The sequence below is a fragment of the Pristiophorus japonicus genome, chromosome 4 (assembly GCF_044704955.1).
Source record: "Pristiophorus japonicus isolate sPriJap1 chromosome 4, sPriJap1.hap1, whole genome shotgun sequence".
Lineage (NCBI taxonomy): Eukaryota > Metazoa > Chordata > Chondrichthyes > Pristiophoridae > Pristiophorus > Pristiophorus japonicus.
The window spans coordinates 139,857,517-139,868,656 of NC_091980.1; the positions used below are offsets into that span (position 1 = coordinate 139,857,517).

Here is an 11,140-nt window from a genome sequence, read left to right on the forward strand (position 1 = left end):
CTGATGTTGTAATTTCCTGATCTGCTCTGATAATGTCATTTCGGGGCTATCGCTCTGACGATGTCACTTCCTGGTTCCCCTCTGATGATGTTACTTCCAGCCTGCCCCTCAATGAGATCATTTCCGGGTCTGCCCCTCTGATGCTTTCAAGTCTGGTCCCCCCCCCCCCCACCCCCCGATTATGTCATTTCCAGGGCCCTCTAATAATGTCATGTCCCAGTCACGCTCTGATAATGTCATGTCCGGGCCTCCCCCTCTGATAATGTCACATCCGGGTCTCCCCATCTGATGATGTCAAGTCCGGGTCTCCCCCTCTGATGATGTCATGTCTGTATCTCCCCCTCTGATGATGTCATGTCTGGGTCTCCCCCTCTGCTGATGTCATATCCAGATCTCCCCCTCTGATGAGGTCAGGAGCTCGGTGCCTTGCTGCTTTTAAAGATCCGTGGGGTCTTTGTGCTTTTCTCTGTAAGGGTCTGTCACTGACGCTAAACACAGCTGCTTTTGGTCAGTTTGCCGCAATTCATAGAATTACAATTGATTGTCCCCTTCAGTTGTAGAATTGTACTACTTTAGTTGTGTGATTGTAATGGTTTTAATCTCAGTAGTGAATGGCAATAGTGACAGGCATGACTGCATTAAACTCAGTAGTGAATCATGGTAGTGACTGGCACAATGATATTAATCTCACAAGTGAATAGTAATAGTGACAGGCACAACTGCTTTAATCTCAGTGGTGAACTGTAATAGTGACAGGCATGACTGCATTAATTTCAGCAGTGAATTGTAGTACTGAAGGCGTGACTTCAATTAATCTAAGTAGTGAATTGTAGTGGTGACAGGCACAATTGCATTAATCTCAGTTGTGAATTGTAGTAGTGTCAGACATGACTGCATTAATCACGGTGAAATTCTTCCTATTAACTTGAGGTTTAAGGGTGTTTCTGTGAGCAATGTTCAGTCAGTAAAAGGGATTCCAGTCCGACAGTATCTTCGCTGATAAGGAGAGTCAACAAAACTCTCTCTGTTAGCTCCAACCTTGAAAAGGCACCTGCCATAGATCTGGAAAATCCAGGAGTGAGTCAAGTTATGGGGAGTTATTCTTGTTAAAACTGGAGTTACTGCGGCTAATTGGATGAGGTAATACTTTGAAATATGTGGATCCTCACGTAGTGAGAGTGAAAGAAAGGGATAAAAAGAGGGCTGTTACAATAGATACTTCAGAATTCGACAAGGCTTGGCCAGCTGATCCCCTCGAGCTCGAATCCTGTGACCCGGTGAATTCTCCGGTCTTGTACCGCAAGCGTCTCAAGCATATGTGTGATTATTGGTAATAATAGTTATCATTGTATATGGGTGATTATCGGTAATAGTTATCATTGTACATGTGTGATTATTGGTAATAATAGTTATAAAATCAATGGACCTGAAATTTTGGCCTCCCCGGGTCCATATGGGGTGTGTACGGACCCGGGAAGGCATCGCAAAACCGCTTTTCGGCATGCAATGCGCAGGTGCCGAAAACCGGCTTTTCCGATCTGATAGATCCAACGCATCTTGGCAGCAAAGACATTCGCATGGGCAAGATTGCTGTATTTTCCCATCTCTTGCCCAGCGAATGTCTTTAAGACTCTTGCGCCTTGTAAAGGCAGTCGCATAGCCTACTTTTACCAGCGTAAGAGTTTTAAAACATATTTTAAAAATTTGAAAATAAAATTTAAAAACACATTTTAATGTTAAAAACCCTGCCCACTAAGGTAAGTTTAATTTAAACCCTAATTACAAAATATTTTTTTTAATTGGAAAAAAATGTTTTTTCTAATACATTTATTAACTTTAATTTAAATATGTGGGGTGTTTTTTAAATTTTTTAATTGTGTCTAGGTGTTTGGCGGGGGTTGGGGGGTCTCATTCATAATAATGAGAAGTCCTACTTACAGAGTTCCCATTATTATGCATGAGAATACTTTACCTTGATTGGATGTCCAGGTCCACATGACTCCAACTCCAGCTCTACGTCCGTTCAAATGGACACGCGCCCCGATGCGCATGCAGAAGAGGCCTAAAACCGCAATCGCTGGCGGGCGCCCGAGCTAAAGGTAAGCGCGCATCTTTTCTCTTCTTTTCCTGCAACCGCCCACGGGAAGCCCAGAACCGGGATTTCAAGGCCATCATATATGTGTGATTATTGGTAATAGTTATAATTGTATATGTGTAATTATTGGTAATAATAGTTATCATCGAATATGTCTGTTTATTGGTAATAATAGTTATCATTGTATATGTGTGATTATTGGTAATAATATTTATCATTTTATGCTTAACTCCTATAAAAATCAATAAATGCTTTTGAACCCTATTATCATGTGGAATGTCTGATTAACTTATATATAAGAACATCCATTTCCAAACATTTGGTATCTCAGTTCAAGGGGCATATTTGGGAGAGAGATTTTCGGATGGAGACCTGTATTCTCTGACTTTTAACACTGCTGCATTACAGTAAATTATTCTGCCATGGCCATTATCAAACTCTGAACTAGATGAGAGTTGAGAGAAACGTGTCCTCGCTCTCCAAGCATCATAATTTGCGTTTGACGTGTCGTATACAGAGAAGCATTTAAATGGCTTCGAGTCCCTTTGTTGAGGGGTGCATGACTTATTTCTACTGCGCAGTCTTAATTTATCACAGTGTTGAGCACTATATCATGTTTTTACGCAGCGAGTGGTTAAGATCTGGAATGCTGCTTGAAAAGTTGCTGGAGCAGACTCAATCCTGGCTTTCAGAAGGGATTTGGATAAGTACCTGAAGGAAACAGTTTGCAGGGATACGGGGAAAGGGCGGGGGAGTGGGACGAGCTGAACTGCTCTTGCAGAGAGCCGCACGGGCTGGATGGGCCGAATGGCCTCCTTCTGTGCTGTAACCATTCTATGATTGTAGATGTAGACAGAGTTTGGAATGTGGAATGGTTTTGGGTTTGGAGCCAGCAGGGACAGATGCAGTAATCTGGGACTGTCGACTGGTGCCCTGATGCCACTATCCCCCTGTATTCTGCATCAGTTCACCCCTCCCTTTGTCCAAAGTTAGAATGAAGACAGAGGTTAAAACCTCACAGAGCGTCAGAAAGTAAAGTTGTTGTGAGCAGAAAATGGTTCAAGCAAAAGGCTGCCGGTTTCTGTTGCTTTCCGTGGAGTGTTTCTATAAAAAGCCTGTGTGTGTGATGAACAGTTTCAGTGGGAAGCTCTGCCCCCTGTTAACCCCTTCTGTGTAAGAATGTTACACAGACTTTGTTTCACTGTGGATGCTAACTTTTTCTTCAGTTATGTTCGGTATTTCTTGCAGTCATTTGGAGAGGGGCCTGAAGAAAGAACACAAAGAAAGATGATGTAATTTACTGGGGATTTGCTGTGCTGTATTGTGTTGTCTTTAAGATATTGATGAATTAAATTAGAGATATTGTGGTTAACTAACCTATTAAATTGTGAAAACCAGACTTTTATTGTGGCCATAGTGAAATTCTGGTTATTGTAAATTATGTGAAAAATCTCCAGTTACGGACATGAGATCATCAGATTTTAAAAAGTTGCCTTTTTGAATTTCTCAGCTTGCCAGGGACAATGATTTAAGGTGGATAAAGGGTTAATGTTGAGTAACTAACGTGACTGGAGCTGTGCTAAGTTATGGATCTAAGAAGACTATTTCAGTCCAAGGCATCTTGGTTGTGCTGGAATGTGACGGCCGTTAGCAAACTGACAGCGTCCTTTGATCCTGTGAGTGACTGTGGTCAGGGTAAAAGTGAATTAACAGGAATCCCAGGATCTCCCAGGATCTTTATATGGCAACAATTTGGAGCCATCTTGTGGTTGGACTGCACTAACTCGCTACGAGTTGATGCACACACAGCAGAAGTGAACTGTTTCTCCTTCAATTCTGATAGTGAATTCATCTTGACTACTGGTTCTGCTGATAAGATTGTTGCATTGTGGGATGTAAGAAACCTGAAACTGAAGTTACATTCCTTTGAGTCGCACAAGGATGAGATCTTCCAAGTTCAATGGTCTCCTCACAATGAAACTGTCCTGGCTTCAAGTGGAACAGATCACAGATTGAATGTATGGGATTTGAGTAAAATTGGAGAGGAACAGTCACCTGAAGATGCGGAAGCTGGTCCTCCAGAACTGTTGTTTATTCATGATGGTCACACGGCTAAGATTTCAGACTTTTCCTGGAACCCAAATGAACCATGGGTAATTTGCTCTGTATCAAGACAATATCATGCAAGTGTGGCAGCTGAAAATAGTTACAATGTCGAGGATCCTGAGGGTGCCCCTAATCCCGAAGGCCAAGGCTCCTAGTCTGTCGAGTTGTCAAACATACTTTTTCTACAGACATGAATTCTGCTAATGCTGTTTTGGGAGAGCTGGTTGGTGTATAGCCACCTTCTCCAAATGCGGGAATTTGGATAAAATGTATGTCCTCCAGTAAGTACCTACATTTTTATGATTGCTTCTACCCCACACGCCCAATGTCCCATTTTTGCGGCCATCACAGTAATGTGCTGACATATCTGCATTTCTATTTGGCGAATAGAAAGGAAAACAGCTTGTTGTCCTGTTGTGTAAATATTTAAAGGCTTAGCCCGGAATATCTGGATGTTGCAGTGTGTTTCTTTTGAGATACAAGACAGTTAAACCAATTGAATATTCTCGATGAGAGGGTCTTACTAAATAAAAAGTGCACCAGTCCCAATAAAATGCATATGTTTTTCGACACAATATTTTTTTTTAAAAGAGTTAATAAAATGAGGGGTTTTGGACCCCTCTTAAATAAATAATAATGATTTGCTAAATGGGGTTTAATCTGAATTGTCGGTACAAGGCCAAGAAAACCCGACTCTTTCTAACATGAAATGAACAAACTAAACATTGTTTCTCCCAACAGAATTGTCTCAAAGAAATAGGAATGTTAATCATGATGTTACTGAGGATTCCTGCTTGTTTTAACAGGTTTTCAATTCCTTCGGATGCAAAATAATTGGTAATTTTTGTGCCTTCACGGTTCATGTTTGGAGAATTGGAAGTCAAAGAGGAGCGGAAATTTATCTGCCAGAATTTAATTGTATTCGGATCTTTGTGCAAGTTTTATGGCAGAATAAATCCACAGGATCCGTGTTAAAGGCACAAAGAGCTGGATTTTCGGTTGTCTAACGCCTCAGTTAGTGGCCAGAGGGGGCGTTAATGGGAACGTAAGAGGTTACCGACCGGGAGTGCAGTGTTTAGCGCCCCGACCGAAAATCCATTAGAGGCTCACCGGGGGCACAAACCAGTAACGCCCAGCTGCTGCCGATCACTCCGATCATGGCGTATTCCTGGTGCAACACCCAAACTTGTGCCCCGGTCGGTAAATTAGGTGCAGACGCCTCATTTAACGGCCGCCAGGAACAACGTCTGTAAAAACAGTGGGTCCAGGCTTGCAGAGTCAATAACTGGTGGCTACTTAAAGGGATGAGGAAGCACTTCCCTCGGAGGTCACAGTCAGTGCAACGTTTACACACAGCACGGTGGTGAGCCTCCCAGCTTGCAGCGGCAGACAGACATAAGAGTTCAGCTTGGGAAAAAGACTCGGCTTGTCCCAGGATCTGAAGTGGAGTTCGGCGAATAACTCGGTAAAATTTAGCCGGTATTTTCGTTAGCGCCCCCCCAGCTCTGGTGTGCAATGGCTCATTTAACACCCCCCCCCCCGCTCCGAGCTCTGGTGTGCAACGGCTGATTTACACCCACCACCCCCAGCTCTGGTGTGCAACGGCTGATTTAGCCCCACCCCCCAAGCTCTGGTGTGCAACGGCTGATTTAGCCTCAGCCCCCAGCTCTGGTGTGCAACGGCTGATTTAGCCCCACCCCCGAGCTCTGGTGTGCAACGGCTGATTTAGCCCCCCCCCCCACCCCCAAGCTCTGGTGTGCAACGGCTGATTTAGCCCCGCCCCCAGCTCTGGTGTGCAACGGCTGATTTAGCCCCACCCCCGAGCTCTGGTGTGCAACGGCTGATTTTGCCCCTCTGTCAGATCTCCGACTGATTCTGATAAATTTCTGGGTGGAGGGCACAAACATTTTCAAGGTGCTAAAATGAGCACTCCACCTGGGTTACCGCCCCAAATGAGGTGTGACCGAATTTCTTCCCCAAAGACTTTGAGAACAAAAGTAAAATGGAGTTTGGATCTTCTTCATTTGGCAAAGTTTCTTTAAGTTTGTTTGAAATCTGCGTGAGTCTGTGAGCGGGCTCCGCCCCTTCTTTCACAGCAGAGAAGTTAACTCTTTCCACAGGCTGCAGATTTTCATTTCTCCAGTATCAGATTCACTCCGCTTAAATATTCACCAAGCAACTACTTTTGCATGGCTGAATGTAAACATCTATCAGGAGGCGAGGCTTCAGCGGAGTGTGCCGTGAGCAGGGGTGTAAACCTCTACCTGGGAGTTGTGACCCAGGGAGACTGCACCAGTGGGAACTGATTGTGTTGAGTCCTTAACTCTTAAACATAATCACACGAGGCACGTACTGCAGACACAGTCACTCTGTGACCTTCACCTTTTCTTGCCTGGACCAAGGAGTCTGGCCCTGTGAGGGACCTCCCCTTTTTACCTGAATCTCCAGGCAAGGAGTGTCTCCCACAAATACACCCCTTGTGGTCAAGGTGTGCATTTCTAGTAAGTATGTACAGTATGTAGTGATTACATGAGAGTTACAATTGTATAAGGGTTACATAGTATGCTGGTTACATACATGACATCACCTCCCCCCTCACACCTTTTTGACTCAAAGGTTAAGTCTATCAGGTTGTTGATGCTCTCTCGTGGAGCGCCGCAGTTGAGGCTCTGGTGGCTGAGCCTTGGCATGCGTTTCTGTCACCTGAGGTGATTCCGGCCTGTCGCGGCTGGCCGCAGGGACTGTGCATGCTGGTGATTGTCCTTGTTGCTCGTCCCCAGGCAGTGGTGTGGTTGACATCTCATGCTCTTCTTCATGTTCATCGGTATCGATGCTGAACCTTTTCTTTACTTGGTCCAAGTGTTTGCGGCACATCTGCCCATTATTGAGTCTGACCACTATAACCCTGTTTCCCTCTACCAATTACGGTGCCCTCTAGCCACTTGGGTCCCAATGCATGGTGAAGTACAAATACCGAATCATCCAATTCCAAACACCTCTCCCTTGAGTTACGATCGTGGCACTCGGTTTGGGACTGGCGCTTGCCCTCAACAATGTCTGCCACGGTTGGGTGGATGAGGGACAGCCGCGTTTTGAGCGTACGTTTCATGAGGAGTTCTGCAACTCCCGTGAGCGAGTGCAGCCGGGACCTTTCGGCCAGCAGGAGGCGCGACAGGCGGTACTGCAGAGAGGGTCCTTGGATGCGGAGCATGCCTTGCTTTATGACTTGGACCGCACGTTCCGCCTGGCCATTGGAAGCCGGCTTGAACGGTGCCGTCCGGACATGTTTGATGCCATTACCCGACATAAACTCCTAGAATTCATGGCTGGTGAAACATGGGCCATTGTCGCTGACCAGAATGTCCGGTAAGCCATGGGTCGCGAAAACCGTGCGCAGGCTCTCCACGGTGATGGATGTTGATGCACTCGATCCATTTCGAGTATGCATCGACAATTATCAAGAACATTTTTCCCATGAACTGGCCCGCATAGTCCACGTGATTGCGTGACCAAGGCTTGGTGGGCCAGAGCCACGGGCTGAGCGGGTCCTCCCTGGGGGCATTGCCCAGCTGGGCACACGTCGTGCACCTGCGAACCCAGTGTTCCAGGTCTGAGTCAATCCCGGGCCACCATACATGTGACCGGGCAATTGCCTTCATTAGCACAATTCCACGGTGCTCGCTGTGGAGGTCCCTGATGAATGCTTCCTTCCCCTTCTGGGGCATGACTACTCAGCTGTCCCATAGCAGACAGTTGGCTTGGATGGAGAGCTCATCCATCCGTCTCTGAATCGGTCTGACCTCCTCGGGGCACGCCCCGTGCGTGGGTGCCCAATCCCCCGTCAGGACACATTTCTTTATCATGGATAGGAGGGGGTCCCTGTTGGTCCAGAGTTTGATCTGGCGGGTTGTGATGGGGGAGCCTGCAGTGTCAAAAGCCTCAACAGCTATGACCATCTCAGCGCTTTGCTCCGCCGCCCCCTCGGTGGTGGCCAGGGGAAGCCTGCTGAGCGCGTCAGCGCAGTTTTCGGTGCCTGCCGGTGCCGTATGGTGTAGTCATACACAGCCAGCATGAGAGCCTTTCGCTGTATGTGAGCTGACACATTTTTATTGGCCGCCTTTCTGTCGGACAACAGAGAAGTTAACGGCTTGTGGTCCATTTCTAACTCGAACGGTCTGCCGAAAAGGTATTGGTGCTTCCTTTTCGACCGTGCCTGGGAGAGCGACCTGGAGGCATAAGCCGGTTGGAGTTGTCCATCTCCATTACCCTGCTGCAACACACACCCAACCCTTATGATGATGCATCGCATGTTAAAACTAGTTTTTTACAGGGGTCATACAGCGTTAATAGTTTGTTAGAACAAAGCAGGTTCCGCGCCCTGTTGAAAGCCCGTTCTTGACAGTCCCCTCAAAACCATTCGCAACCCTTACGCAGGAGCACGTGTAACGGCTCCAACAATGTGCTTAAGTTCGGCAGGACGTTCCCGAAATAGTTCAAAAGTCCCAGGAACGATCGCAATTCCGATGTGTTGCCGGGCCGGGGCGCACGATGGATTGCCTCCATTTTGGATTCAGTATGCTGGATCCCGTCTGCGGCAACCCTCCTGCCCAAAAACTCGACCTCTGGGGCCAAAAACATACACTTGGCCTTCTTCAGCCGCAGGCCTACCTGGTCCAGTCGGCGTAGCACCTCCTCCAGGTTGTGGAGGTGTTCCTCGGTGCCTCGACCCATTATTACGATGTCGTACTGGAATACGATTGTGCCGGGAATGGATTTCAGCAAGCTTTCCATGTTTCTCTGAAAGATGGCGGCCGCCGAACGGATGCCAAAAGGACACATGTTGTAGATGAATAAACCCTTGTGCGTCGTGATGGTGGTCAGAAGCTTGGATTCTTCAACCAGTTCCTGAGTCATGTAGACCGAAGTGAGGTCCAATTTAGTGAACAGCTTGCCATCTGCCAACGTGGCAAAAAGGTCCTCTGCCCTCGGAGCGGGTATTGGTCCTGCAGGGACACCCGGTTGATGGTGGCTTTGCAGTCACCGCAGATCCTAACCGAGCCGTCCGCTTTAAGGACAGGAACAATGGGACTTGCCCAGTCATTGAATTCAATGGGTGAAATTATGCCCTCTCTGAGCAGCCTGTCCAGTTCAATCTCAATTTTCTCATGCATCACGTACGGCACTGCTCTGGCTTTATGGTGCACTGGTCTAGCGTCCGGGGTGATGCGTATAACTACTTTTGTGCCCTTGAATGTTCCGACACCGGGTTGAAACAGTGACCCGAATTTTTGTAGTACCTGTGAGCATGAGCTTCACTCCACAGATGAAATGGCATGCACATCCCCCCATTTCCAGTTCATCTTGGCTAGCCATCTCCTTCCCAAAAGCGCGGGGCCATTTCCTGGAACAATCCAGAGTGGCAGCCGGTTCTGTGACCCATTGTGTGTTTGTACTGCCTAGCACTGGAATGATCTCTTGGGTGTACGTCCGTAGTTGCGTATTAATTCATTCCAGTTTGGGCCTGCTAGCTCTGTGTGGCCATAGTTTCTCAAATTGTTATGCACTCATGAGGGACTGGCTAGCTCCCGTGTCCAGCTACATGCGCACCGGGATACCATTCAATCATCATCATGGGTGGCATTTTGGTGTATGAGCTATGGACGTCAGCCATATGAACCCGCTGAACTTCAGCATCCATGGCTTTACCCCAGGCATTGTCCTGCACTGCAAGCTCCTCACCTGATTCCTCTGTCTCATAGATTAGCCTCACTACCGGCTGTTTGCAAACCCTAGCCAAATGTCCTCTGGCATTACAATTCCTACAGATAAACTGCTGAAATTTGCAGCTTTTCGCATAATGTCTGCCCCCGCATCTCCAGCATTGGCTGAGATCGTTGTTCACAAAAGGACTGTTAGCAGGCATTCCTCTCTGATTGTTCCCTTGGTTGTTTCTAAACACTCTGATGGTGGGTGTTAATGGTTCCCTTGATGGCGTGAATTGCCGCTCCCCTCTCCATTGTCCCTATTGGGGGCCCACCTTAGAGTCGGTTTCAGCTTGGGCAGTTTCAAAATGCCTTTGCCTGACTGCAAGATCTTGAGCCGCGTTTATCACGTTAATTCCTTGGTCCGTCGCCACGTTGGACCCAGGACTACTCGCGTATTTTAGCTTGGTCTCTTCTTCCCCCGCTATGAAAGTTTGAGCTATCAATGCTGCCCCTTCTAGAGTTAAGTCCTTGGTCTCTATTCCTGAAGATCCCGGCATGGCTAATGCCCTCAATGAAAAAATCCCTTAACATCTCCCCCCTGCAGGCGTCTGAGAACTTACAGAGGCTGGCCAAGCGGCGCAAGTCTTCCATGAAGTCCGAGATGTTTTGCCCTTCCCGACGTCGGTGTGTGTAGAACTGGTGCCGGGCCATGTGTATGCTGCTCGCTGGTTTTAAGTGTTCGCTGATCAGCTGGCTGAGCTCTTCAAAAGACTTGTCGGCCGGTTTGTGGGGTGCGAGCAGGTCCTTCATCAGCGCATACGTTTTTGTCCCGCAGCTTGTTAGTAGATGCGCCCTCCGCTTGTCAGCCGCATCCTCTCCCAGCCAGTCCTTCGTGACACAGGTCTGCTGGAGTCTCTCCACAAAATCATCCCAATCTTCACCCACACAATAACGTTCCTCTGAGCTACTGGTGGCCATCCTCTGGGTTCAGTGATTCCCGTTTCCCGTTGCCAGGTGTTGAGTCCTTAACTCTTAAACATAATCACACGAGGCACGTACTGCAGACACAGTCACTCTGTGACCTTCACCTTTTCTTGCCTGGACCAAGGAGTCTGGCCCTGCGAGGGACCTCCCCTTATATACCTGAATCTCCAGGTAAGGAGTGTCTCCCACAAGTACACCCCTTGTGGTCAAGGTGTGCATTTCTAGTAAGTATGTACAGTATGTAGTGATT

At 47.4% G+C, this 11,140-nt stretch overlaps 1 protein-coding gene across 1 annotated transcript in view; it reads left to right on the forward strand.

The window, feature by feature from the left end:
• The window catches only part of LOC139263084 (uncharacterized), a 192,003-nt gene that overhangs the window by 23,406 nt on the left and 157,457 nt on the right, over positions 1–11,140 (forward strand). The gene's annotated exons all lie outside the window — the stretch shown is intronic.